General features: G+C 47.3%; 1 long non-coding RNA gene across 2 annotated transcripts in view; it reads left to right on the top strand.

The window, feature by feature from the left end:
• Window positions 1-25,938, top strand: part of LOC118557946 — a 45,688-nt gene extending 19,750 nt beyond the window's left edge. Inside the window, exon 3 of one of the 2 annotated variants that reach the window (XR_004928141.1) lies at window positions 25,859-25,938. This is a non-coding gene — a long non-coding RNA (uncharacterized LOC118557946). Of the gene's footprint in view, window positions 1-3,443; window positions 3,508-25,858 lie in introns of those variants that run through there. The other variant, XR_004928142.1, reaches the window with a different exon arrangement.
• The last annotated feature ends 216 nt before the right edge of the window (window positions 25,939-26,154 follow it).

The following is a 26,154-nucleotide window of genomic DNA, read 5'->3' as shown; positions in this document are numbered from 1 at the left end:
CTGGAGCTGGGCAGTGACTGAAACAAAACACAGTTGGAAAGAAAAACCTCTGACAGGAACTGAACGGGAGTGAACGCTATGGACCGGCGACGGGAACAGAAAGAGGTGAGTCTTATAAAGCGGTGGAACCAGGTGGAAGCAATTGTGGGTTAATTGCAGCCTGTCAGGTGGAACCGATCAGGCTGCGCAGGAACGAGAGAGAAGGAGAGAGGCTCAGCATGCAGCCTTCAAGCTGCATCCTGACAGTACCCCCCCCCCCCCCCCCCCCCCAAGGCCGGACACCGGACGGCCCAGAATCTCCACGCTGGTTGGGTGGAGGGGGCCTAGGAAGGCGGGCAAGAGTCAAAACTGAGAGACCAAAGAGCCAGCAAACACCAAAGGGGCTAGAGAACACAGGGAACCGAAGGGACCAGAGAACACAGGGAACCAAAGGGGCTAGAGAACACTAGGGGACCTAGGAGCTAGAGAACACTAGGGGACCTAGGAGCTAGAGAACACTAGGAGCTAGAGAACACTAGGGGACCTAGGAGCTAGAGAACACTGGGGGACCTAGGAGCTAGAGAACACTGGGGAACCAAGGAACTAGAGAACACTAGGGGACCAAGGAGCTAGAGAACACGGGGGGAACCAAGGAGCTAGAGAACACGGGGGACCCAAGGAGCTAGAGAACACGGGGGAACCAAGGAGCTAGAAGAACACTGACGTGCCAGAGCACAACCAGGGCGCGGCACATCAGGTAAAGGTACGAGCGCTTGACAGCACCAAAGGGAAGGAACGGGCACAATACAGCGCCAAAGGGAAGGAACGGGCGCAACACAGCGGCAAAGGGAAGGAACGGGCGTACGAAAACGCCAAGGGGAAGGAACGGGCGTACGGAAACGCCAAAAGGGAAGGAACGGGCGTACGGAAACGCCAAAAAGGGAAGGAACGGGCGTACGGAAACGCCAAAAGGGAAGGAACGGGCGTACGGAAACGCCAAAAGGGAAGGAACGGGCGTACACAACGCCAAAGGGGAAGGAACGGGCGTACACAACGCCAAAGGGGAAGGAACGGGCGTACGGAAACGCCAAAAGGGAAGGAACGGGCGTATGGGAACGCCAAGGGCAAGGAACGGGCGTATGGGAACGCCAAGGGCAAGGAACGGGCGTATGGGAACGCCAAGGGCAAGGAACGGGCGTATGGGAACGCCAAGGGCAAGGAACGGGCGTATGGGAACGCCAAGGGCAAGGAACGGGCGTATGGGAACGCCAAGGGGAAGGAACGGGCGTATGGAAACGCCAAGGGGAAGGAACGGGCGTATGGAAACGCCAAGGGGAAGGAACGGGCGTATGGAAACGCACTAGCGTTCTGCCAACACCAGGGTTCTACAGCACCCGCTGGAACACACCTGGCGTGCAGAAGCGCCAGGAATCCGCCGGGGCGTGAGGGAAGGGAATGCTGGGGCGCGCAGGAGAACGGGGACATTAAAACTCGGGGAACTAGAAGGCGTCCTACCACGCCAGGGAACCGAACGGAGGGCGTCCTAACACGCCAGAGAACCGAGGAAAACGTAAACGCCAGGAACCAGAGGGTGAGCTAGACAGCAACCGGCCAGGCGTGCCAGAGAGCTCTGGCAGTAACCTGCGGCGCCAGCAACGACACACAGACACTCAAGGGTAAAGCAACAAAACTTAATTTAACAAATACAGGACTAAGACTAGAGCGGCAGGGCCAGACAGAGACTACGGGGTCAAGACAGAGACTACAGGGTCGAGACAGGTACTACAGGGACGAGACAGGGACTACAGGGACGAGACAGGGACTACTGGGTCGAGACAGGGACTACTGGGTCGAGACAGGGACTACTGGGTCGAGACAGGGACTACAGTGTCTAAACCTGAAAAACTAGAAGACCCTGAAGGGAACAAAACACTAAAATAAAACTATAAGACAAGCAAAGAGGGAGATGAGGGCAAGTACAGCTAAACTAGAGAAAAAAAATAGATAACTAAAGCTAGAAATAAGAGCGCAGGGAAATTCCAGAAGTCTAAGGTAAGAACTGAAAGCAAAACTCGGAAGATTTAAAGCTAACACTACGACCAAGCTGGAAAAACCAGGCTAAAAAAAAAACTCAAAACTCACAACCCCAAAAAATCCTAAGTAACCTAAACCAAGGTTAAACCCAAACAAAGATAAGGCAGAAACCATTCTTCTAAAACTGTAAAAATATACAGGGCTAGAGAGGAAATTAAGCCGAACCAGAACACAACAAAACAAACCTAAAAAACTCTAAGAAATCAAAAAAAAGAACCCTGAAGTATTCTACAACTAAGGAACCTTACGTAACTCAAAACCGAAACCGAAACTAGAAGGCGCTGGGCAGCAACGTCTGTATATGCTGGGCAGCGTCAGAGGCGGGTCTCACGGAGAGCGTAACGTGGAACAGAGTCATTGGCCGGGCGTCGCAGCGCGGCGACCCAAGCGAGACAACCAGAGGCCGGGCGTCGCAACACAGCGACCCAAGCGAGACAACCAGAGGCCGGGCGTCGCAACACAGCGACCCCGGCGAGACAACCAGAGGCCGGGCGTCACAGCCCCTGCCAACTTCTGTGCATGGCTCTGTGCGTGCTCGGGTCCATCCCTTGGCCGGTCCATAATGTCAGGATATTTTTCTGGGATGAACCCGGACACAGCACGCACACACAGAGTCAGTTCTTATGGGTGAGTTTATTGAAGAGTGTAGCAGGTGAATGACGTGGAACCAGAGTCTTACAGCTGACGAGGGTGTAGAGCAGAGAAGCTGGCCGGCAGGAGGCGTGTAACGTAACTGGCCGGGAGGAACTCGGGAGCCGAAGACTTGCAGCCAGAGCTTCAGAGACGTGGACTTGAGTACAGGACATCAGAGGCGTGAGCTTGAGATCAGAACATCGGAGGCGTTGAGCTTGAGACCAGAACTTGAGCGGCGTGGACTTGAAAGCAGAACATCGGCGGCGTGGAACTGAGACCAGAACATCAGTGGCGTGGAACTGAGACCAGAACATCAGCGGCGTGGGCTTGAGACCAGAACCGCAGCGGCGTGGGCTTGAAAGCAGAACATCAGCGGCGTGGAACTGAGACCAGAACATCAGCGGCGTGGAACTGAGACCAGAACCGCAGTGGCGTGAACTTGAGATCAGAACTTCAGAGGCGCGGACTTGAGAGCTGAGCTGGAGCTGGGCAGTGACTGAAACAAAACACAGTTGGAAAGAAAAACCTCTGACAGGAACTGAACGGGAGTGAACGCTATGGACCGGCGACGGGAACAGAAAGAGGTGAGTCTTATAAAGCGGTGGAACCAGGTGGAAGCAATTGTGGGTTAATTGCAGCCTGTCAGGTGGAACCGATCAGGCGGCGCAGGAACGAGAGAGAAGGAGAGAGGCTCAGCATGCAGCCTTCAAGCTGCATCCTGACACTTCTTGTTCCAGGTTTGATCCTCTGAGCTCCAATATTCCTGAACAAACCAGGTTCTTAGTGAATCTGTTCTGTGCAGCAGCAGAGAGCGAGCAGCAGACAGGAGAGAAGATGCTGCAGCTGTTAGCATCAGTCTGCAGATATCAAACATTCATTTTCGATTCTAGTAGCAAATATCGCCTTGACTTCCTGCTAGATCTGTACTCCCAGATGAAGGACTGTGAGACTAAAACAGGTCTGAGTCTCCTTCCATCATTACAGTCAGTTTTCCAGTCAGCTCCTGCAGTCTGGACCATAAACCTCTCAGAGAGAAAGACCTCCATCCTCCTGGAAGTGCTGAGACTGCAACCAGAGAAGAAACCAGTGGAGCTGACAGGTTGCTCACAAGAAGAGACTGAAGTGAGGAGTTTCATACAGTTTCTGCCTTATATCTCACAGCTCAGGTACAGTAATGCATACATTCATTCATCTATCCATCTTCTTCCACTTATCCGGGGTCGGGTTGCGGGGTTAGCAGCTTCAGTAGGGAGGCCCAGACGTCCCTCTCCCCAGCCACTTAGGCCAGCTCCTTTGGGGGAATCCCAAGGTGTTCCCAGGCCAGCCGAGAAACATAGTCCCTCAAGTGTGTCGTGGGTCTTCCCCTGGCTCTCCTCCTGGTGGAACGGGCCCAGAACACCTCACCGGGGAGGCGTGCAGGAGACATCCTAACCAGATTAGATTAGATTAGATTAGATTAGATTAGATTAGATCAGATTAGATTAGATTAGATTAGATTAGATTCAACTTTATTGTCATTACACAGGTACAGGTACAAGGCAACAAAATGCAGTTTAGGTCCAACCAGAAGTGCAATAGCAGCAGTGCAGGATAAACAATGGTTCCATGTGTACAGGACATGGGTTATTACTGAATAAATATAGAGATTGATACTATTATAAACAGAATTTTACTGATAGATTTGTCCTATGAATATAATATATAGATAACTGGTATTGTGAACTAAATTTACAGCTGGATATGTACCGAATATAATGTACAGGTCGATATAACTATGAATAGAGTTTTACAGATATGTACAATAGCATAATATACTGATGATTGTTATTATAACAGAGTTTACATGTACTATGAATATATGTACAGATGGCTATTATTATAGGCAGAATTGTGTGCATGATATACAGGTAGTTATTACTATAAATTTAATAAATAAAGTTTGAACAGAAGCTATTTAAATTAAAGTGCAGTGGAAGGTAATTGCATATTGCAGTTAAAGTACTGTATTGCAGATGTAGATGTAAACAATTAGTACTGTAAATAAGCAGTCAGCAGTGCAAATCAATATTCAGTCATGGTGAGTAGTTCAAGATGCATGTAAACAGTTGTTACAATAGTAACAGTCAGGAGTACAGGTGAACATTACAGTCTTGTAAATAACAGAATAACAAAATGGAGGTAGGTGTGGGAGGGAGAGGAGAGTCTATCAGTGAGGATTAGAATTCAATAAAGAGACAGCCCTGGGGAAAAAGCTGTTCTTTAGTCTGCTGGTTTTAGTCTGGAGGCACCTGAAACTCCTGCTGGAGTGCAGGAGAGAAAACAGTCTGTGGGCTGGGAGAGAAGAGTCCTTAAGGATGCTGCGAGCTCGATGTAGGCAGCGTTTCTTCTGGATGTGCTCAATGGTGGGTAGTGGAATCCTAGTGATGTGTTTGGCGCTTTTCACCACCCGCTGCAGTGCCTTGCGCTCTGCAACAGTACAGCTCCCATACCACACTGTTGCACAGTTGGTCAGGATGCTTTCTATTGCACAGCGATAGAAGTTCACCAGGATAGTCGAGGACAGCTGATTTTTCCTCAGTGTCCTCAGGAAGAAGAGGCGCTGGTGAGCCTTCTTGACCAGGCAGGAGGTGTTGGTTGACCAGGACATGTCCGCTTAGATGTGGGTCCCCAGAAACTTAAAACTGGAAACACACTCAACAGCCATTACATTGATGTGGATGGCCTTTTGAATCTTTTCTGAAGTCCATGAGCTTCTTCGTTTTGGTGGTGTTGAGGAGCTGGTTATTTTTCAGTGCACCATGTGGCCAGGTGCTTGATCTCCTCCCTGTAGGCTTTGTTGCTGATGAGACCAATCACCGTAGTGTCGTCCGCAAACTTGATGATGGAGTTGGATGTGTACACAGGCTTGCAGTCGTGGGTGAAGCGGGAGTAGAGAAACGGGCTTAGCACACAGCCCTATGGTAACCCAGTGTTGAGTGTGATGGACATGGAGCAGTTGGAGCCTGATCGGACATTCTGGGGTCTGTTGTTCAGAAAGTCCAAAATCCAGTTGCACATAGAGGTGTTGATGCCCAGGTCTCGAAGTTTGGCTATTAATATAGTTTCCGGCTGCGCTCCCGAGCAGCGGCTAAGAGCATACGCTCCAACCACCGGTGAACATTTTTCATAAAAAATGCCACCGAACTCACTAGAAATTACTCATCCACTCAGCCGATTAGTACACGATCGCCAACCCCTTCTGGGCCGATGACCATGCAGTGTTTTTGGGCTTGCAACCACCGCTACGATCGACTGTCTGCGCAGCCATGGAATACTCCGAGAACAACTCCCAGCGGCCTACGGAACTGCAGACTCGCCGAGCAGCTCCAACTCGCCGGTGAAAACACTCTAGACCTGGTTTACACAAATATTAAAAGTGCATTCAGGGCAGCCCCCCGCCCCCACCTTGGCACTTGAGACCATCTATCTGTTATGCTAACTCCTGCATACAAGCCCCTGCTGATCAGAACTAAACCTACAATGAGGCAGGTGAGGGTGTGGACTGAGGGAGCAATGGAGGGGCTTCAGGACTGTTTTGAGTGCTCTGACTGGGACATGTTTAAAGATGCAGCAACCTATGAAGACAAGATCAACGTTGATGAGTATGCCATGACTGTGTCATCCTACATCAACAAATGCATTGAGGACGTCAGCACCACCAAGAACATCATCACCTGAGCGAACCAACGACCCTTGACTACTGTTGAGGTCCGTCAAGCGCTAAAAGCATGGAATTCAGCCTTCAAATCTGGTGACAAGGAGGCACTGAGGACAGCAAGAGCCAACTTGAACCGTGCCATCAACTTAGCGAAGTGGAACCACACTGAGAAAATCAAGGAGCTTTTCCATGACGCCAGCGACATCCGGCGGTATGTGGAAAGGCATACGGGCGATCACCGAATACAACACACCCTCCCCCCGGTGGGTGAAGTTGATGCTGACTTCCTTAACGGACTAAATAACTTCTTTGGGAGGTTTGAGGCACTAAACAGCCCTCCAGCAGTGAAAGCTGTCCCCCATCAGGACGATGAGGTCCTCTGCCTTGACACTGCCGACGTGTGGAAGACTCTGAGGAGAGTCAACCCGCGGAAGGCCCCAGGTCCTGACAACATACCTGGGCGGGTGCTCAAAGAGTGCGCAGATCAGCTGGCTGGTGTCCTCACAGACATTTTTAACACCTCGCTGGCATCATTCCGGTGCCGAAGAAACCTCAAGTCACCTGCATTAACGACTACCGGCCTGTTGCACTGACTCCCATCATGATGAAGTGCTTTGAAAAGCTGGTGAAAGAACACATCGTCTCCAGCCTTCCCCCAACACTCGACCCGTTCCAGTTTGACTACCGACGGAACCGCTCCACTGAGGACGCCATCTCCTCTGCTCTTCACCTGAGCCTAGCACACCTAGAGGAGAAGAACACGCATGTGCGGATGCTGTTCCTGGACTTCAGTTCACGGTTTAACACCATCATCCCACAGCACCTGGTGGGAAAACTAGAACATCTGGGCTTCAGCACACCCCTTTGCAACTGGCTGCTAGACTTCCTCACCAACAGACCTCAGTCAGTACTGGTCGGTCAGAACACCTCTGATGTCGTCACCCTCAGCACGGGCTCCCCTCAGGGCTGCGTCCTGAGCCCCTTGCTGTTCACCCTGATGACACACGGCTGCGTCCCCAGGTTCACCACCAATCACATTGTGAAGTTTGCTGACGACACAACAGTGGCAAAATGGCAAATGGACTGAACTTATATAGCGCTTTTCCAGTCATGCTGACCACTCAAAGCACTGTACAATATAGCCACATTCACCCAGTCGCTCTCACTAACACGCACACATTCATACACCGAGACACAGCTCGGTAGGCAACCAGGCAGGAGTGCCCAGGGGCACATTGACATGTGGCAAGGGGAAGCTGGAATCGAACCCACAACCCTCTGATTGCCAGACGACTACTCAACCCTCAAGCCACAGTCGCCCACAATCACCCACTGATCAGAGATGACAATGACTAAGACTACAGAGAGGAGGTGGAGCAGCTGGTGGGCTGGTGCAGAGTAAACAGCCTGATCCTGAACATGGAGAAGACTTCAGGAAGAACCAGCCTCACCACGCTCCACTGCTCATCAAAAACTCAGCTGTGGAGGTGGTCAGCAGCACCAAGTTCCTGGGGGTGCACATCACAGACAACCTCACCTGGTCTGTGAACACCACGTCACTGGTGAAGAAGGCTCAGAAACAACTGTATTTCCTGCGCAGGATGAGGAGAGCCTGCCTGCCCCCGCCCATACTCAAGACCTTCTATAGAAGCACCATAGAGAGCATTCTGACCAGCTGTCTCACTGTGTGGGGTGGAGGCTGCAATGCCGCCAACTGGAAGAACGTGAGGAGAGTGGTGAGGACAGCAGAAGGGATCACCCGGGCTCCTCTCCCCTCCATTAAGGACATCTCATCACAGCGCTGTGTGTCCCGAGCCCGCAACATCATCAGGGACCCCTCACAGCCCCACCATGGACTGTTCTTCTGCTGCCCTCTGGGAGGAGGTTCCGCAGCATGATCAAGCCACAAAATTACTATCTATCTATCTATCTATCTATCTATCTATCTATCTATCTATCTATCTATCTATCTATCTATCTATCTATCTATCTAACTTAGCCGGGATGATAGTGTTTAATGCTGAGCTAAAGTCAACAAACAGCATGCGTGCATAAGTGTTCTTATTGTCCAGATGTGTGAGCACAGAGTGCAGTGCCATGGAAACTGCATCCTCTGTGCTCCTATTGCTGCGGTATGCAAACTGGTGTGAGTCCAATGTAGATAGTAGCAAGTCTTTTAGGTGTGCCAGGACCAGCCACTCAAAGCACTTCATTACGATTGGTGTGAGTGCTACAGGGCGGTAGTCGTTAAAGCACTTTGGGCTGGAGTGTTTTGGCACTGGCACAATGGAAGTGCATTTGAAGCATGTTGGTACAGCTGCTTGGGCAAGAGACAGGTTGAAAATGTCTGTAAAAACCCCAGCGAGCTGCTCCACACATGCCCTTAGCACGCGTCCAGGAATGTTATCTGGTCCAGCTGCCTTGTGCGTGCTGATCCTGCTCAGTGCGTTGTAGACATCTGTGAAGGGGAGTGTGATTGGCGGGTGGTCAGCTGAGGATTTGAGCTTGGTGGCAATTTCACTGTTGTCTCTTTCAAAACGAGCATAAAAGTCATTCAGCTCGTTCAGGAAGTTGACATCAGTGGCTGCAGAGGTGGAATGAGTGGTTTTATAGTCACTGATGGCCTTAATTCCCTGCCACATGTGTCGGGGGTCAGCGTTAGTAAAGTGTCCCTCTATCTTCAGCTTGTAGCAGTACTTGGCCTCTTTGATGCCCCTTTTCAGATTTGCTCTGGCTGTGCTGTAGGCTTGTGCATCTCCTGATCTGAAGGCAGTGTTGCGTGTCTTCAATAGGAGTCGCACCTTCCCGCTCATCCATGGCTTCTGATTTGGGTATGTGGTGATCTGCTTCTGGGTTGTAACATTGTCAATAGTGGTATTAATATAATCCAGTACAGAGGAGGCATAACAGTCAATGTCTGTGTGAGAGCCACTGGTGGCTTGAGAAGCAAACATCCTCTAGTCTGTGTGTAGAAACCTTTCCTGAAGTGATGAATCTGCTCCTGCAGGCCACACCTTGATGGTGTTCACTGATGCTTCACATGATTGATGAGAGGTGCATATTTGTGGGTGGGGAACAAAGAAAGGTGATCTGACTGACCCAGGTGGGGGAGGGGTGTCACGACGTGGGCTCCAGACACATTTGTGTAAACGTGGACTAAAGTTTTGTTAATGATGCCCAAGCCACCTTAACTGTCTCCTCTTGGTGTGTAGGAGCAGTGGCTCTACTCTGAGTCCTCCCCGGGTGACTGAGCTCCTCACCCTATCTCTAACGTGTACTCACCTGTACACTGTGACTTCTCCTGCATTGTCTACATTTAAACTGTTTACTTTTAAATCACTGCTGCACCTCATACTGTAATTTCATTTTTACTGCAATTTACAAGCTGTATGCAATGAAATTTTGTTCTGTACGCACTTTGTGCATACAAAATGACGAATAAAGTTGTCTAAGTCTAAGGGAGAGCCCAGACACACTACAGAGAAAACTAATTTCGGCCGCTTGTATCCGGGATCTCGTTCTTTCGGTCATAACCCAAAACTCATGACCATAGATGAAGGTAGAAACATAGATCAACCGGTAAAAAAACAGCTTTGCCTTTTGGATCAGCTCTCTCTTCATCACAACAAACCGATACAGCACCCGCTTCACAGCAGACGCAGCACCATTCCGCCTATCAATCTCCGGCCCCATCTTCCCCTCATTTGTGACCAAGACTCCAAGATACTTAAACTCCTCGACTAGGGGCAGCACATCCTCCCCAACCCGGAGATGCACTCTACTGTTTTTCAGCTCAAGACCATGGTCTCGGATTTGGACACACTGATCCTCATCCTGGCAGCTTTACACTCGGCTGGAAACCGCTCCAGTGAGAGCTGTAGATCACGCCCTGGTGAAGCCAATAGGACCACGTCATCCGCGAATAGCAGAGACGCAATCCTAAGGCCATCAAAGTGGATCCCCTCAACACGTTGGCTGCACCTAGAAATTCTGTCCATAAAAGTTACTAACAGAATCAGGAAGCAGAATCAGCTTCTTCCAGAGTTCCCCAGGCCAAGTAAGCCCGATACCACCACTGCTGTCCACCAGCACATTCAAGGGTTGCCACCGCAACATGCACCGACAACCTTGCAGCCACAGCGCTGACTGGAAGCCTCAACAATAGAGGCAGGGTATATAGTCCACTCAGTTCAATGTCCCCCCACCTCCATGGGAGGTGGGAGTTAAAGCTCCGTCTCACGGGGGACTCTGCCAGATGTTCCTAGCAAACCCTCACAATATTTTTGGGCCTGCCAGGTCTGACCAGCTTCCTCCCCCACCATCGGAGCCAGCTCACCACCAGGTAGTGGTCGGTGGAGAGCTCCACCCTCTTTTTACCCGAGTGTCCAAGACTTGTGGCCACAGGTCAAATGAAAATACAACAAAAATTAAAATTAAACTACGGCCTAGGGTGTCCTAGTGCCAACAGGACATGTGGACACCCTTATGCTTGAACATGGTTTTTTGACCAATCTGTATAATCTGACCCAATCTGTATAATATGATTGAACTTGATTTTGTAAAGTGCCTTGAGATGACATGTTTCATGATACGGCGCTATATAAATAAAATTGAATTGAATTTAATTGAATTGAATTGGTGTTCGTTATGGACAATCCATGATGAGAACAGAAGTCCAACAACAGAAAACCTTGTCTGTTAAATCACTTAATTTATTTCTGAGACAACATATGTTAATATGGGCAATTGTAAGACCTTTCTTAGGTAATTTAAATAACATACTGAATATTATGTATTTTAGGTTTCATACTGTTAGATTCTATATTGGAGCAAAGCACTTCACAAAAACCAATTAAATTAAAACACATATATACAATCATACACATAGATTCAGACAAACCGCTTTGTATTGCCACTCTAGTTGTCAGGTTGCTATAAGTAAGCTGAACTCCACTTGACTTCCATTTCCATCAAAGTTCTCAGCCTAATAATACATACATCGAATTTCTTACTATAATACTCAAAAATTAGGCAAAATATTAACAGTCCTTAACTAAGAACATAACTATATTTTAATTTCCAATATCTTATATTTAGTAAACTGTTATCCTCAATTCTTGAGTTTAAAATAATCAATATAATGTAGAATACTATAATACTTTGGAGTTGGTAATTATGTCTTTAAGTTTATATCCATATATCAATTCCCAATTCCTCGAGATGCATGTCTTACAGTTGTCAATCCAGTTCAGTTCCTCATACCTGCATTCGATGTACTTATTCCTGATGCAAAGTCCAGTCATTAGCTTAATTGCCAGACAGCGCTGGTCCAATTACTTGATTGTAGTAGACGTCTCCTGATTTCTGATCTTGAAAGTATTTTGTATCTCCATTAAATGTTACAATCAGTGTTGCCGGATAAATCAAACCATGTTTTATTCCTGCTTGATATAGTTTCATTCTCAGATCATTGAATTGCGCTCTTCTCTTCGACACTTCCGCGGTTAAATCCGGAAAAATCTTGACATTCATCCCTTTAAATTGCAGGACCCTTTTTTTACTTCGCTATTCGTAAAATAGCCTCTTTCGCCGTATACCTCTGCATCCTGACGATCATCGGTCTCGAACCATGTTTTGTAACCGGCCCCACTCTGTGCGCAATTTCCACTTCAGGTTTATAAGGCAGTTTATCTTTAAATACCTCATTGAAGAGGGACTCCATAAATTCGGTAGGTTTTCCGTTTTCTATATCCTTGTCGATGCCAAATACTCGGAGGTCAAATCTTCGGCTGTGACTCTCCAACTTTTCAATTTTATCTCTCAGATCTTTGTTTTGTTTTCCGAGAGCTTTACAGGCACGCTCCGCTTCATCCATTCTGTCATGCATTCCGGATAAGCCCAACTCCACATCGACGAGTTTGTCTTTGCAATCTTTCAGTCCGAGTTTTAGCTCATCAAACTGTGGTTGTAAATTATTCATTGCCTCGTTTATTTCTTCCTTTATGATTGCACGGATCAAGGCAGCTAATTCAGCTTTATTCACCTGTACCAGGTTGTTTTCCATCTCCCTCTCAGCTGATCCACTCTTCGCTGGAACAGGTGAGGTAACAATTGGGTCGGAGATAACCTGCGGCGCTTTTTTCCTCGGCATTCAGTGATCTTTTCCTTACTTTGCTTAAACAGATTTTCCTTTACATCAATCGTTCTTTATCAGGAGGAAAACTTTGGAACCTTATCTATTTTAGGAGTTCAGCGTCCCTGTTAGTCCACGTACTCACTTCCTACAACCGGACATGACGTTGTGCTAAATGGGCAGTGACGCGCCCATCTAGCACAAGTATGGGGCCAACAGTCTGGGTGGTACGCTTCTTTGGGGCTTCTCCACACGTAACTCTCCCAGATGTGGGGAAAACAGTAAAAGTGGACTCATCAGAGAACAATACATGTTTCACATTGTCCACAGCCCAAGATTTGCCCTCCTTGCACCATTGAAACCGACGTTTGGCATTGGCACGAGTGACCAAAGGTTTGGCTATAGCAGCCCGGCCGTGGATATTGACCCTGTGGAGCTCCCGACGGACAGTTTTGGTGGAAACAGGAGAGTTGAGGTGCACATTTAATTCTGCCGTGATTTGGGGAGCCGTGGTTTTATGATACAATCCGTGTTAGCACCCGAACATCCCTTTCAGACAGCTTCCTCTTGCGTCCACAGTTAATCCTGTTTGATGTGGTTCGTCCTTGTTGGTGGTATGCTGACATTACCCTGGATACCGTGGCTCTTGATACATCACAAAGACTTGCTGTCTTGGTCACAGATGCGCCAGCAAGACGTGCACCAACAATTTGTCCTCTTTTTAACTCTGGTATGTCACCCATAATGTTGTGTGCATTGCAATATTTTGAGCAAAACTGTGCTCTTACCCTGCTAATTACCCTGCTCACCCGCTACTACCATCTAATGTAGAACAGATTACTAGATCAATGTGTGCTTCTGTGCTTTTTTGTTTCTCTTGTTGTGTCTCTGTTCTGTCTTCTGTAACCCCAGTCGGTCGAGGCAGATGACCGTTCATACTGAGCCCGGTTCTGCCGGAGGTTTTCCTTCCCGTTAATGGGTGGTTTTTCTTCCCACTGTCGCTTCATGCTTGCTCAGTATGAGGGATTGCAGCAAAGCCATGTACAATGCAGATGACTCTTCCTGTGGCTCTACGGTTCCCCAGGAGTGAATGCTGCTTGTCGGGACTTTGATGCAATCAACTGGTTTCCTTATATAGGACATTTTTGACCAATCTGTATAATCTGACCCAATCTGTATAATATGATTGAACTTGACTTTGTAAAGTGCCTTGAGATGACATGTTTCATGATTTGGCGCTATATAAATAAAATTGAATTGAATTGAATTGAATTAATTGGACCTACACACTCTGCTCTTATTGGTTCAATGTGCAATTAATGAAGATCGGTCACCAGGCTGGTCCAATTTAGCCATGAAACCTCCCACACTAAAACGAGAGGTGTTTCAGTTTCATTGTCCAACCCCTGTATGCTAGAAGCCACTTCTTCCCTGGTGCACTGGCCAGGCTGCCATACATCAGCCAGCAGGCAATTCAGGTGAAGTGTTTTTTCTAGCAACTAGGGATGGGTATCGTTAAGGATTTATCGATACTACTACTACTACTCTTAACGATACTCCTTATCAATCCGGTATTTAATCGGTACCCTTATTGGTACTTTTTTTAATTAATCAAAAGGTAAAAAACAATTATCACTTACTGGTTTATTTTATAAACATTTTGAACAAAAGCAAACTAAATAAAAGTAAAAAATATTAAAACCACTCTAAATATGCTGAAAAGAACTATAAAACAATTTCAAGTAATAAATAATATTTACCTGAATACAAACTACAGTTATATTTTTTTTTTGTATTATAAATTATAATCAAAAGATAGCAGAGACTCCCAGAGTGGATGAGCTGCATAAAAGAGAGGCAGCATGTTAATCTCTTACAGGGAGGATCTATTTAACAGTTTCAGGGGAAAAAATAACATTACCTGTTAAAGATTTATAATACATTTACATCCTGCTTTGTAATCTAGTGGAAGCTTAGCTCATGTGTGATTCATTTTCATGGGAAACAGACTTCAAGCTGAGTTTGCTGCTGCAGCACAGTGACACTGACTGACTGACTGACTGACTGACTGACCGCCTATCAGAGTTTCAAAGTAGCAGGAGGAACTCACAGCTGATGGTTTGACGAAGAGACGTAAACTCACAGCAATCGGTGCTTTTACTTGTTGCCAAAGTCTCAAACAACATGTGAAAAATCGCTGGATTCATTGTTTGTCTCTTGAAAAAAAAAAAGTCACTAGAAGGGTCTGAAAAGTTGCTAAATTTTTAACAGTGTTGATGAAAGTAAGTGAGGAGAACAAGTGAGAGCAGAACATTAGTCCCTCCCATCAGTCCCCTTAAGGTGGAGAAGATCAACAAAACAATGTTTCTGTTGGAGTCTCCCTGAAAAAATGAGTTTGAGTTTAAAAATACGGTTAAGATGGCCGACAAGGCTGATGCTTGTTGGTCTGTGAGGACCGTCCGATGAGTTCCCAGGACCGTTTTGATACCAGGTTTCAGTATCCACCCCTAGTAGAAAAACAACTGAGACAATCGGAGTAGGGGATTGTACCGGCAACCCGCCATTTGCAGGCCAAACTCCCTAACTCCTGTACCTCTGTGGTCTATCATGTATTAAACCGTGAATGTTTGATCAAATGGAGCAAAATATGACTCCAAATAACCTTTAGATCTTCACCATAACATATTCCTGCTTTTCCTCTTTATTACAAATCATCTGTTTCCTTTAGTTTTACTTTCTTTTTGCTTTAAGCTCTGATTATTCACAACCCTACAGGATTATTCCAGAAACTCAAGTTTAATTATAAATTGTAGCATCTAGTGGATATAAAATATATTATGACCAGTTTGATAATTCTGTTGTTTTAGTTTAATTGACTTTTCATTGAGATCCATTCTCTGTCCATCCAGTGAAAGGTTCAGTCTTGTCAAGGTCTTCCTCCTCCAGTCCATCCTGTCTAAGTCCTCCTCATGTTTCCAGTGGTTAGAACAGCAACATGAACCATTACTGGCTGCTGGTCTAACTGCTCTGAATGAAGGTCTCTGTGGGAACAAATGCTTCCAGAGAACAATGTGGGACAACATGCATGTTCTAAGGAGAAATATTGAGCTGCAGCAGCTTAGAAACATGTGACAGTCTTCAGTGTGAGGGAATAATGAAATGATGTGAATACTAAGAGCTCTGTAGCTCAGTGACAACAACACAGCCATGTTAACAGCTCCTCAGACACACAGAGAAAAACATGCAGTTAAAGCTGCTGCTGGTTGCTTGAATTTCTCTGCAGCTAAAAACTAAATCCAACATCAGGAAATGCCAGAGATGATAATAAGTCAGAGATGTGAGCCACAGGATCAGTGTTTGTGTTGTGAGTCAGTAACAGCTGCTATGATCAAACATGTGTTTAACATGTAATTTCATCACATCCAGGACAGACATGTTCAAGATGGAGTCCATCAGTAGTCAGTGGTTGTATTTATGCAGCTCAGACCAAATCATATCTAAATGTTTCCTTCTTCTTGTTCCAGGTTTGACCCTCAGAGATCAGATCTTCCTGAACAAACCAGGTTCTTAGTGAATCTGTTCTGTGCAGCAGCAGAGAGAGAACAGCAGACAGGAGAGAAGATGCTGGAGCTGTTAGCATCAGTCTGCAGATATCAAACATTCCCTGTAGAGGATGAATACATGGATGATGAAGATTTTATATATCGCCTTGACTTCCTGCTGGATCTGTACTCCCAGATGAAGGACCGTGAGACTAAAACAGGTCTGAGTCTCCTTCCATCATTACAGTCAGTTTTCCAGTCAGCTCCTGCAGTCTGGAGCATAAACCTCTCAGAGAGAAAGACCTCCATCCTCCTGGAAGTGCTGAAACTCCAACCAGAAAAGAAACTAGTGAAGCTGACAGGCTGCTCACAGGAAGAGAGTGAAGTGAGGAGTTTCCTACAGTGTCTGCCTTACATCTCACAGCTCAGGTAGACTCGTTTAACTTTGCCCTGTTTTCACTTTTCAATAGTTTGTCAGTTTTTACTTTAAGTCTTTAATATTCATAGTCATTATCACCATGGCGATATTTTATATCATACTGTGATATTTGTCCTGAGGGTTTTATTCACTCGTTGAGTGTTATGAATTTGGATGGACCCAAAAGACAACCCGAAAACAGGTCAGTGACGCTTTGATATTTTATTAAAAGAAGGGGTTGCACGGCCCTTGCTGCGTGCGGCTCACGCTCAGCGGCTGGCAGCTCCTGGAGACGAGACGACAGGTTAGTGATCAGCGGAGCCAGATAGAAAGGTGGACTAGAAGCTGGATCACTAACCTGGTGGAGAGTGGGCTTGTCGGGGTTTCTTCTGGCCCCTGAGGGCGGCAGAGTCCGTGCAGGATTATCCAAGGGCGTTTGTCCAAGTCCAGTCCGGGTCCGATATCGTGAGGGCGATTGATTAGGCAGAGGTTTCCAAGGGCAAATCCGAAAGGGGGTTCCAGGTCCAGGTCCAGGGGGACAGCAATCTCAGGTACTCACAGGCTGATAAGGTCGGTACAGGGGTGGGCAATCCAAATCCAGAGACTGACAGGCAGAACTCAGGGCGGGCAGACAGGATCCGAAAAGGGCAGAGCTGGCTCAAAAAACAGGGCAAAAACAGGTCGGGCTTCAGACTGACAGACAGGTTATTCAGAAGGCTGGAAGTTCTCACCGGGTTGGCTCGAGACGTTCTGGCACTGGAGGCTGAAAGGCAGGGGACCTTTATACTGGAGAGGTGGAGCCGGAACAGGTGACAGCAATTAACAGCCCTAGTGCCAGGAACGTTACAGAGCCCCCCCCGCAAGGGCGAATTCCAGGCGCCCTGGGCTGGTCCGGACGGGCCCTGTGGAAGTCGCTAATTAGAGACTTGTCCAGAATGTTGCGGGAGGGAACCCACTGGCGTTCCTCCGGCCCGTAACCCTCCCAATCAATGAGGTACTGGGTACCCCGACCCCATATGCGAGACTTCAGAATCCTCTTTACAGTGAAGGCGGGAGAGCCATCAACAAGCCGGGTGGGAGGTAGGGGCGTGGAGGCGGGAAGCATGCTGGAGGTCTTGACCGGCTTGACCCGGGAAACATGGAACGTGGGATGGACCTTCATGGCCGGAGGCAAACGGAGGCGAACCGCCACAGGATTAACCACCTTGGTGATGGTGAAAGGGCCGATAAACCGGGGTGCCAGTTTTTTACTGTCGACCTTCAGGGGGAGGTCTCTAGTGGACAGCCAAACCCTGTCACCAACCTGGTACTGAGGGGCAGGACTCCGTCGACGGTTGGCTGCGCGGGCCTGATTACTGGAGGCAGCGAGAATGGCCTTCTTGGCCTTCCTCCAGACGCGTTGGCACCTTATGGCCGAGAGACGAGCAGACGGGACCCTGGACTTCACCTCTTCAGTGGCAAACACTGGCGGCTGGAAGCCATAAACCACGTAGAATGGGGAACGACCAGTGGAGCAGGATGGTGTGGCATTAATGGCGTGCTCCACCCAGGGTAAATCTCGAGCCCATTTAGAGGGGTCAGACTGGCAGAAGAGGCGAATCTTAGTCTCAACCTCTTGATTCATTCTCTCTGATTGGCCATCTGTTTGAGGGTGGAAGCCTGAGGAGAGGTTTACAGAGATGCCAAGCATGGCGCAGAACTCCTGCCAATAACGGGCCACAAATTGTGGACCCCTGTCTGAGACAATATCGGAAGGCAGACCGTGGAGCCTGAACACCTCCTTGGCTAGGATCAATCCCATCTCCTTGGCTGAGGGGAGCTTAGGTAAAGGGACCAAATGAACCATCTTTGAAAAACGGTCTACAATAGTGAGGATAACAGTGTAGCCGTCAGAGGGCGGGAGGCCAGTAACAAAGTCCATCGAAAGGCTGGACCAAGGCCGGGAGGGAACAGGCAGAGGACGGAGCAGACCTGCTGGGGGACGACGGGATGCCTTAGCCTGGTTGCAGGGTGAGCAGGCGGAGACAAACTGGCTGACATCTGTGGTCAGGGAAGGCCACCAAAACTGGGAGCGGATGAGCTTAAGGGTCTTACTGATGCCGGGATGACCATATAAGCGGGAGCTGTGGCAAAAGTCGATGACCTTAGGTCTGAGGTGATGGGGAACGAATAACCTGTCCTTGGGGCAGGCCTTGGGTACCTGAGCAGACCCAAGAGACTCCCTTACCTCTCTCTCTAGCCCGAGGCGGGAGACAGCACACCTTACTGTGTTGGGTAAGATGAACCCCCGTTCTTGGTCGAGGTCCTTCTCTGAAGATTCGAACACCCGGGACAGAGCATCGGGCTTGCCATTCTTGGAACCGGGTCTGTAGGAGAGGGTGAAATCAAAACGGCCAAAAAACAACGCCCACCTGGCCTGTCTGGGGTTGAGCCTCTTGGCAGTCTTTAAGTATTCTAGGTTACGGTGGTCAGTCCAGACCAAGAACGGGAGCTTGGAGCCCTCGAGCCAGTGCCTCCATTCCTCGAGAGCTAATTTTACAGCCAAAAGTTCACGATTGCCCACATCATAGTTCTGCTCAGCTTTAGACAGCCTACGGGAAAAAAAGGCACAGGGGTGAATACGGCCGTCAGTGGATTCTTGGCTGAGGACCGCTCCAACCCCAGAACTTGAAGCATCCACCTCCACTATAAACTGCCTCTCTGGGTCAGGAGAAACAAGCACCGGGGCAGAGGTGAAAAGACTCTTTAGGCGCTTGAAGGCCTGGTCAGCCTGCTCGTTCCAAGCAAACCTAGTCTTGCTGGAGGTGAGTGCGTGAAGTGGGGAAGCAACTTGGCTGAAATTTTGAATGAACCTCCTGTAGAAATTAGAGAACCCCAGGAACCTCTGGAGCTGCTTTCGATCTACAGGCGTGGGCCATTCTGTGACGGCCCGGACCTTGGCAAGGTCCATTGAAATCTGACCGGGGGATAGGATAAAGCCGAGGAAGGAGGTTGATGATGAGTGAAACTCACACTTCTCAGCTTTAACATAAAGCTGGTTCTGGAGAAGCCGGAGAAGAACTGAGCGGACATGTTGTTTGTGGAGGGTTAGATCTTCAGAGTAAATGAGGATATCATCTAAGTAGACAAAAACGAAACGGCCAATCATATCCCTCAGAACATCATTCACCAAGTTCTGGAAAACCGCTGGGGCATTGGTTAGGCCAAAGGGCATCACCATATATTCATAATGGCCCGTTGGTGTGTTAAAAGCGGTCTTCCACTCATCTCCTTCCTTTATGCGGACCAAATGATAGGCATTGCGTAGGTCCAGCTTAGTGAACACCTTTGCTGCTTGGACCTGGTCAAACGCAGTGTTCATTAATGGGATGGGGTATCGGTTTTTAACCGAAATGCTATTGAGCCCCCTATAGTCAATGCAAGGGCGAAGGGAGCCATCCTTCTTTCCGACAAAGAAAAACCCCGCCCCTGCAGGAGATGAGGAGGGGCGAATGATGCCGGCCCTTAGGGACTCATTAATGTAGTCCTGCATGGCTTGGGACTCGGGCGGTGATAACGAGTAAAGACGCCCTCTGGGCGGAACGGTTCTGGGTAATAAGTCGATGGCGCAATCAAAGGGACGATGAGGAGGAAGGCTCATGGCCTTAGCCTTGTTAAAAACCTCCTTCAAATCATGGTAACAGGAAGGAACCTTGGACAGATCAGGGTAGTAATCAGTATCCTTACCCTCAGGAGAAATAGGTGGCTGAGCAGAAAGCAAACACGATTCAGAACAGGAGCCCGCCCAGCCCGTAACTTCTACCCGCCGCCAGTCAATCTGAGGGTTGTGTCTTCTGAGCCATGTCGCGCCCAAAATCACTGGGACCTGCGGGGAGTCAATAATCATAAAAACCAACTTTTCTCTATGATTACCTCCCATAGTCAGTTCCAAAGGTTCTGTGATGAGGCGAGAGTGGTTCAATTCGTGGCCATCCAGGGCAAGCACACTGCGGGGGGAGGAGCCTTGAAGCAGAGGGATGTTCAATTTCCTGGCCAACGCCTCATCCATGAACTCAGTGTCCGCTCCAGAATCGATGAAAACGGATACCCTGTGGGACTTAGTAGGAGTGGTTAGAGTGGCCGGAAGTAACCGGTCGGAGGGGACAGAGAGTCTAGTGTAGCTCAGTAGGGACCCCTTACCCCCTACTGAGCTTGGTCTTTTACCGGACAGGACCGGGCTCGGTGACCAGTTCCTCCACAGTAAAGGCAGAGGCCCAACTGTTGCCTGCGCTGGTGCTCCTCCTTGGACAGCCCCGCTTTTCCAATCTGCATCGGCTCCGGTTCTGGGAGCTTAGGAGGAGCAGATGATGAAACAGAGGGAGCAGCAGAAAAACGAGGGTGAGTAGTAGAGACTGAGCGACGCTCCCTCCTTTGCTCCAAGAGACGGAGATCCACCCGTGTGACCAGCTCCTCGAGCTGTTTTAAAGATCTGGGATACTCCCGGGTGGCTAGTTCATCCTTGATCTTGTCATTAAGACCATGAATAAAAACATCCATGAGGGCAAACTCATTCCATAAACTCTCTGCTGCCAGTAAATGAAAATCAATAATGTAGTCTGAAACGGACCTGTCCCCCTGTCTCAAGGATAAGAGCCCCCTAGAGGACTCCCTGCAGGGCAGCACGGGACTGAAAACTCGAGTCAGTTCTCTAGAGAAGTCATGATACGAGTGGCAAATACGTGCATCATTTTGCCACTCGGAGGTGCCCCATAATCTGGCTTTACCGGCCAACAGGGAGATTACATAGGCCACCTTAGACCGTTCAGAAGGGAAGGAGGACGGTTGCAGCTCGAAGTGAATTTCACATTGTGTCAAAAAAGCCCGGCAATGCTCCGGATCGCCACTAAAAGAGCCTGGCGGGGTGAGACGCGGCTCAGGTACGGACGATGTAACCGGAAGTGACGGGCCGCTCGGAGGAGCTGTTTGCGGAAGTGGAGGGGACGGGTTGGTCGGGTTGCGGAGATGATTGAGGATCTCCGAAACACCGGATTCTAGCTCTGAAATAGATTTTTAAACCCCCGCGCGCCTCTGAGCCTCGGGTGAAGGATCCATTTTACTTTTGGCCAGAACGTACTGTTATGAATTTGGATGGACCCAAAAGACAACCCGAAAACAGGTCAGTGACGCTTTGATATTTTATTAAAAGAAGGGGTTGCACGGCCCTTGCTGCATGCGGCTCACGCTCAGCGGCTGGCAGCTCCTGGAGACGAGACGACAGGTTAGTGATCAGCGGAGCCAGATAGAAAGGTGGACTAGAAGCTGGATCACTAACCTGGTGGAGAGTGGGCTTGTCGGGGTTTCTTCTGGCCCCTGAGGGCGGCAGAGTCCGTGCAGGATTATCCAAGGGCGTTTGTCCAAGTCCAGTCCGGGTCCGATATCGTGAGGGCGATTGATTAGGCAGAGGTTTCCAAGGGCAAATCCGAAAGGGGGTTCCAGGTCCAGGTCCAGGGGGACAGCAATCTCAGGTACTCACAGGCTGATAAGGTCGGTACAGGGGTGGGCAATCCAAATCCAGAGACTGACAGGCAGAACTCAGGGCGGGCAGACAGGATCCGAAAAGGGCAGAGCTGGCTCAAAAAACAGGGCAAAAACAGGTCGGGCTTCAGACTGACAGACAGGTTATTCAGAAGGCTGGAAGTTCTCACCGGGTTGGCTCGATACGTTCAGGCACTGGAGGCTGAAAGGCAGGGGACCTTTATACTGGTGAGGTGGAGCCGGAACAGGTGACAGCAATTAACAGCCCCAGTGCCAGGAACGTTACAGTTGAGACTTTGTTCCCATGGAGTCATAATTCTGTTACTTTATAAAATGATCCCATATCAGGAGAAAACATTGTTCTGATTTAAACTAATTTTGGTTCTGATTCATTTCAGTTTTTTTCTTATCAGCTGGAGATTATTGATAGATCTATGACCGCTTTACAAAACTGAGGTTTGGTTAAGGTTGGTTCCAGACCCGGCTGCAGAAACAAATTACAGGGGGGGCATTCCATTTTTTTTAGGGGGACACACTTTAAAAAGAAAAATTTATATATATATATATATATATATATATATATATATATATATATATATATATATATATATATGTATATATATATATATATATATATATATGCTTCAGGCTGAACAGTGGCTCTGTGACTACTGTAACGAGCAAACAAATAGCAATAGTGTAGTTGGTGTTGCCAAATTAGGCAGGTTTCCAACCAATTAGGCTTTTGAACACATTGAGCTAGAAAAAAAATAGCTTATGGGCAGATAAAAAATTTCAGAAGCTTTTGATAACATTTGTTGGGCTTTTAGAAAGAATTACTAACAAAATATATCAAAATAGTCATTATCTATTTTTTAAATAAGTTGAATCTGTCGATCTGACATCATCAATGAATTATAGTTATAATGAATAATATTGTTATAATAAAACAAGAAAAGAATAACGGTTAATCAAGTGTTTGGTCAGTGTAAACGCCCAAGAGGGGTTGAGTTCTACTTATCAACTTAAAAATATTTCATGACTGCGTGTAAGAGAAATGTTTAATTGAGCTATACTGAGAGAAATTAAGTTCATATTAAGGTAGATTTACAACTCATGTTGGGAAGCTATTTATAATTTATTTTTTTCTGGGTGATATATCCTGATTGTTAAAGAGATCTTGTGTGTTATTTGGTTGTCTGATTGTACATTTTGTTTGGAGCCCATGTTATATATGTTTTTTTCTTTGCTTCGGCGCAGTTGTGTGCTAATGGCATGTTCTTATGTGTTTAATAGTTCTGTGCTTTTAATATGAGAGAGTTTGAGATTTGGCCTTGTTTTTTTTTCTTTTAAATTGGGCAGGTTTTATGCTGGTTTGGGTTACTGGAAACTAACAGTGACATAGGGTAACCTGTAGCGCTGTGTCTTAACTCAAAAGTCCAGCATAAGCTACACGCTAATAAACATGAGCGCTGGTGTAAGGCTGAACACTGACTGAAGTAACAATTCTGACTAAAACAGGTTCTGTAATTACAGCAGCTATGAGAACAAGGAGCAGAACAGCTTGTGCTCGTAGCTGTCGTAGCTAACCCTCCTAGCGTGAATGTTTACTCCAGTTTAGACTTCAGTGCTGACATTTCAAACAGAAATTAATAACGCTCCTTCCAGCTCGCTCTCTGCTTTGTTGTCACTTCTTGTAATTGTTTGGTAATCAGACCAAATTTCCATCCCGCTCTAACGACACCAACGGTGACCACAGCCAAACCGCGGTGGTGACTGAAGGCTATGACTCGGTGTCCCGCCCCACTCCAGCTGTGATTGGCTAGCATGTTGCCGTCAGTCGTTGATTTGATTGGTTAAATTGTATGATTGGCACATCAAAGATAGTACTAAAAGGACGACGGCCACTCCGAGGTAAAAAAAAAAAAAAAAATACAGCTTCCAGTCCAGGGCGGGCACAGCCGCCCAATGCCCGCCCATGCCGCCGGGTCTGGTTGGTTCACTGAGGACAAACGAGCTCATAGCCTGTTGAATGTGACGTGTAGCCATTCAGAAAGTGAGGTGAGGGATTCCCCGAGAGAAAAATATCCACAACTCACCTCCATTTAACAGTGCAGCAAACATAGAACCCCCTGTGGTGTTGTCTCTGTTTCTTTAACCAACGGCTTTTCTTTTTTTTCTTTTTTCTCCATTAAAATCAGTCCACACACTGTCATCATTATTCTCCCCCATTGTTCATGTTTATTAACTAATCAGAATGGGGAAATCTGTTTTTGTGTGGCGTGTTGAGCTCTCCCTCTGACAGGACACCACACACTGGAAGACCAAACCTGTTTTATCTGGCATTATTTATCATTACGTGTGGTTTCTCTCAGACTTTTTAAAATCCTGCCGTGAGAACCAGCCTTTAGGGATAACAATCAGAATAAAGAATACTATTTATCATCAAAGTTAACAGCTTAAAATACTGATCTAATGATTGTTGAATTCAATGACGTGTCCAGTCAGTGGGAGGGTTCAGTATTTACAGCTTCTTCCTTTGATCCATCTGGTCACACTGATGTTTTCAGTCCACTGAGCCTTCAGGCTTTAACAGGACACATGAGTCACAGTTCTACATGTCACTGGGTTTTCATAGTTCAGTAAAACATCAGGAAGAAAAAACACCAGCTATTGTTAACTTTATGTTGACCAGACAATGATTCTCAGTAAAACAAGAGTGAATGAGGAGACTATGGGGGGTTCAGGGAAAGCGTCACTAGATAGCTCCATTGTACTGCTGCATTTCTGGAGATTCACCTGCTGTGGAAACAATCAGTAATTTGTCAGGTGAGTGACAGCAGGCAGAAGTGGCCACATTCACATTTAATGTGAACGCACCTTCAGATTCCTACATCAAAGACCCCAAACAGCTCCATAAATGCATGACACAGCAAAGGAGGACCAGCAGCTCAGGGAAAGATTCAGCAGTCCAGTTGCTCCTCAAGAACAAAGGACACTCTTTTGATGACAATGATGTCCAGATTTTGGAACGAGAGAACAGATGGTTTGAAAGAGTGGTGAAAGAAGCCATCTTGGTCAAAAGAGAAAAGCCATCACTAAACAGAGGAGGAGGATTGAGCTTCTAACTCCCCAGTGTTTACAGCTTGGTCCTCCAACACGTTCCAGAGAGATTACATCAGTGTCGTCATAATTCAGGTGATGAAATACTCCACTCACACCAAGCAGCAGCTTCTAAGGACCCAGGACAGTGATGGATGGGTCATTATTTACATCTGACTTAGAATGTGCCTAGGAGGATGAGCCTCCATGTCCTTAAAAACAGCAGCGCTCCACCTGCAGGTTGCTCAGTGAGATCCACCAGAACTGACAAAGACTCCTGGATAGGTGTGGAAAGGTTTTCAGAAAGAACTGAGAGAAAGTCTGGTTGCCTCTGATTTAAGACTGTTTGCTGCTGTCATGACCCAGATAATGAGAATCTGCACAGAGGTCTGACAATAAGTGTTTGTTTTAATTGATTTAGACTTAAACTTGTGCAAAGTAAAGAAAATGCAGAAAGCAATAATTTATCCCAATATGACAATAGAAGATTAATAACAGCAGGATGTCCAGGTCGCTGTTTTGTAGCTTCATGCAGACGAGCCAATGTGTGGATGTTCAATGATGAAATGGCTGACTAATCAGTTTTTCATTAGGAGGTCTGATGTTAACAAGATCATTTTATTTCTAATAAAGGAAGCTAAAATAGTGGTTAAAGGCTGGTTTCATTAGGATAAGGAGCAATGTGTGGTTGTTTTTATGCAGCTCAGACCAAATCATCACTAAATGTTTCCTTCTTGTTGTTCCAGGTTTGATCCTCAGAGATCAGATCTTCCTAAACAAACCAGGCTCTTAGTGAATCTGTTCTGTGCAGCAACAGAGAGAGAACAGCAGACAGGAGAGAAGATGCTGCAGCTGTTAGCATCAGTCTGCAGATATCAAACATTCCCTTTAGGGAACAGATTCATGAATCATGAAGCTTTTAAATATCAGAGTGACTTCCTGCTGGATCTGTACTCCCAGATGAAGGACCGTGAGACTAAAACAGGTCTGAGTCTCCTTCCATCATTACAGTCAGTTTTCCAGTCAGCTCCTGCAGTCTGGA

The sequence above is a fragment of the Fundulus heteroclitus genome, chromosome 24, assembly GCF_011125445.2.
Source record: "Fundulus heteroclitus isolate FHET01 chromosome 24, MU-UCD_Fhet_4.1, whole genome shotgun sequence".
Lineage (NCBI taxonomy): Eukaryota > Metazoa > Chordata > Actinopteri > Cyprinodontiformes > Fundulidae > Fundulus > Fundulus heteroclitus.
This window is presented reverse-complemented; position numbering and strand designations above follow the sequence as displayed.